The sequence below is a fragment of the Hirundo rustica genome, chromosome 3 (genome assembly GCF_015227805.2).
Source record: "Hirundo rustica isolate bHirRus1 chromosome 3, bHirRus1.pri.v3, whole genome shotgun sequence".
Classification (NCBI taxonomy): domain Eukaryota; kingdom Metazoa; phylum Chordata; class Aves; order Passeriformes; family Hirundinidae; genus Hirundo; species Hirundo rustica.
In genome coordinates, this window is record NC_053452.1 from 85,901,424 (window position 1) to 85,905,380 (window position 3,957).

The following is a 3,957-nucleotide window of genomic DNA, read 5'->3' on the forward strand; positions in this document are numbered from 1 at the left end:
TCTCTTTTTGGGTATTCTGGGGGGTTTTATAGCACATAGGGTTGTCTAGTTAAGAGAGAATAAGGCAAGAGTAATGGTGTGTTGGGTTTTGTAGGTTATATTTATTTGCCTGTTTATGAATTATGAAAATACCTATCTTTTCTATTTGGCTCATTTGCATATACTGTCTGACAGTTTTCTGCTTATTTTCAGAAGCTGTGGATCCTCTACTCAAAACTGTGGCATTTTTGGGCACTCATCTGCTGGCTAGTAAATTATTTCAAGTGGGATTCCATTTTTAAAAAGTAATGGTAGTCTTGTGTTTTGGAGCCTCAGGCAACCATGAAATCATACATATTTTATGGGGAAAAGAACGAATTTTCTTTGTTGACAACCGCTTCAGGAGCCTCTCCCTGTAATCCAGAGAGGCATACTGAATGAGAGTTCCTATTCACCTGTTCACTGATGATGAATCATATCAGGACAGAAGAGGAAGTAAGCAGGAAGCAGAGAAAGGAAGGAGGCACAGTTTTGGTAGTTCTGTGTATCCCTCCGAGGTTCTGTGCATTCCATCAGAGAGGACCTGCTGATGGTTTCCATGGCTGCACTGCTCTGTTTGCCTTCTGCAGCGTTCAATAACACCTAACTTTCCTGTATTGTTCTAATTGCTTCCCACTGGAGAATACTTCCAGCCTTTTGCTTTTTTAAAAGTCAGGCTCTATCTCTGGCTTTAAGTCTTCTTAAACTGATTACTGCAATGTTTTTTCATTAAACTGCATGATCTGATGAAAGAAGCTGGTACAAAGGCAGCAGAGTGGCAGAAGTCTGACTGGTGTTAGGCTGTGGAAATGCAAATTCCTGCACAATTTCTGTGTTACACTTTCCAGCTGTCAAACTATTGCACTAGATCAGATGTTTGCAATTACTTAAAAGGAAATCTGCAGCTTCAAGATTTCTTGAAAAACATGAAACTTCAGGTAAACAAACCTAAATTATGAATTTAATATTTACATGAACTCCTTCTGCTACAAAAATATAAGGAAGACTAAGCATTTATATTTATTGTTACTTTAAATGCAGCCTTACCTTACAAAATCTTACCAGCAGCATACATGAAACACGTTCCTCCAAGATTTTGTGTTTCAATTGTCTGTGTAACTGTGGGTACATATATTACTTCCTCCAACCATTGGAATCTATTAATGCTTTGGGAGTAATATTAAAAAAAAAAGTGAGAAGGTCTGGAAGACTTTGTCTCCCTAAGGATCATGGGTTTTGTGATTCCTAATGTGATTATTTCAGGGTCTTGTCACAGAGCTCTGACAAAATGCTTAATAACAAATCTATTAAATTTTTACATTAAATAAATATTCCCGTATCACTCCTATGATTGTTACAAGTTGTAGATCTACTGCACTGCAACAAATTTAAATGTTTTATTCTGGATTTAAATTCTGAAAAGTTCTATGACTCTGTTTACAAGTGTAAACAGGCAAATTTTAAATTATGTATCAGTTGAGCACCACTTAAAGAAATACTCAACAGAAAACTGTCCTGAGTTTGACTTATTGACTAGTTCAATATAATATCAGAAAGATTGCAATGGTATTGAATAGAAATTGTTGTTTTGTTCTGTGTTTCTAATTTAAATAGAGAATTTAAAGGCATTTATTGACTCCTAGGTTGTCCTCCTTTTCTACAGAAAAAAAGCCCCAAAATCTTTCACTGCTTCCCCTAACTTTGCTTAGTTATTCAGAGGGCACAAACTCTTTCTAAGGAGACAGAAAGGCAAAGATACTTCCATGAACTATTTGGAAAGGATCTTAACTATGACTGTCTCACCAAGTTCCCTCATTTTCAGTAGGTGCGTTAAGAAAGGGGTTCAGCGTTTGCCATGTTGCCATTCAGCACATTTCTGTCCATTTTATTCCAGACAGCTTTGTCTGAGTAAAGTTGAGATTTGATACCCGCTTCAGACATTTTGTTCCTTCTTAGAGGCACACAGAATGGGGCTTGACTAAGCATTTTTTATATGACACAAGAGCATCAGGTTTGTGGCAGGATCACTAGAGGGATTTGCCTGAAGAAAACCTTCCTCTGCAGGATTTTTAAGAACAATTTAGGATGGAGGGTTTGAAAAATAAACAAGGGAAAGACTAATACTAATATTAAATAATGTTTCTAGAGGGGCTGTGACCCTTTTGCATTTTTTATCAGAAAAACATTTGTCTGAGCTACTAATTCAGCGTGCTGATGAGTAGAGTATTCGGGATTTTTATTTCAGCTTTGTTGAAAACTCTGCATTTTAAGTACTCTAGTTAATTGATCAATTGGAAATTATGCAGGCGATATGGCGCATTGCAGGAGAGAACCCCAAAATGCACAGCTCACCTTTTCTAAGCCAGTGGGGAACAGGACCTAGGAGAAACTCAGATCTTGGCCAGAATTGTGCTAGGGCCTCAACTTTAAAGTATTTGTACGTAATGAGTTAAGAGAAAGAATTAATTGAGGGTCTAGAAGGCAAGACCTTATGAGAAAGCATCAAAATTAAGATTGTTTTCTAATTTAACTGCTGCTGATTTATCTTGGATGCCCTGTGTATGAAGGACAGTACAACAATCCATGAGTTTGCTAGGAGCTCAGTGTTTTCTTATCAGCACTGCCAGCAGTCTCCCTGAGCAGATGTGGAGAAATTACACAGCACATCTATGTCTCATTTTCCCAACTGTAAAGTCGGAGTAAAAATTTGTTATTTAAGATGATGTCAAATGAGATCCCCATCAATTTTTAGCAGTTGCTACTATCATCCTTAAGGTGATTTAACAGCCTATGATTATACACATATACTCTTCCTCCCTACTCAGAAGCAAGATGACTCTCTTCAGTCATCTACCACAGATGGAGAGCACTGTGCCCACAGACAGGATAATTCTGACATGAGAGAACGTTAGTGAGGGGTTTTTTTGTATTTGTCATTGTGTAAAATGCATTGATTTTAATACATGACTGAGATTAAAAAAACTTATTACCAGAAGGTAAATCAATTAAATGTTCTTATATAATAAATAATATAATAAATTTCTAAAGGAACATTTTGTATTATGTTGGTATACTGCTCTGTGGTACTAACAAACATCTGTTATTAAACACAACCAATCAAAATCTGACTCAGTCACCCTGTAGGTAATTTTAAAATGCCTTAAAATTTTTAATTATGTATCAGTTGAGCACCACTTAAAGAAATACTCAACAAAAAACTGTCCTGAGTTTGACTTATTGACTAGTTCAAATATAATATCGGAAAGATTGCAAGCACCTTGTTGATATTTGAACAAACTGAGGTTGTTCTTCCACTTTGCTCTTTGTCCCTTTTCTCATTGCTCACATGGCACAATGGCTTAAGCTGCCTGGCTGGAGCTGTAAGAGGCATGGGAATTTGCCAGATTTACTGTTTTGAGGAGGTAGGATAGAATCCCCAAGTACATTTCTAAGGGACTATGAAGGGATGCAGTAGATTATGCCCGTGGCCGAATGTCAGGCTCGTGGGTTTGAGGAACCTGGCCCTCTTAGTTTACTGTGTCACAGGTGCTCAAACACTTCCTTCTGCTTAGGCCACTTCAAGTTATATATTAAATACCTTTTCTTGTGAACAACAAGGGAATATTAACTTTCAGCTTGTCAGTAGGAACTATTGTGTGTGCAGCACTTCTGACCATTTTACCAGCGGGGAATATGGACCTGAGGACTCATTTCTGGCCATAGTTCATTGGCAGGTTACTGGCACAAGATGCTGTTATTATTAGTATTGTGGAGAAATTACCAAGGAATTGCTTTTGTTCCAAACCACAAACTACACAGTATGGATGGTGTAACATAAAGCACATAATGCCTATGCCTTAAAATATCTCTTTTCCATGTTTATTTTTCCCGTGCCTTGGTATTCTTTAAGTCGGTTGTTACATTTATGAGAGACAAGTG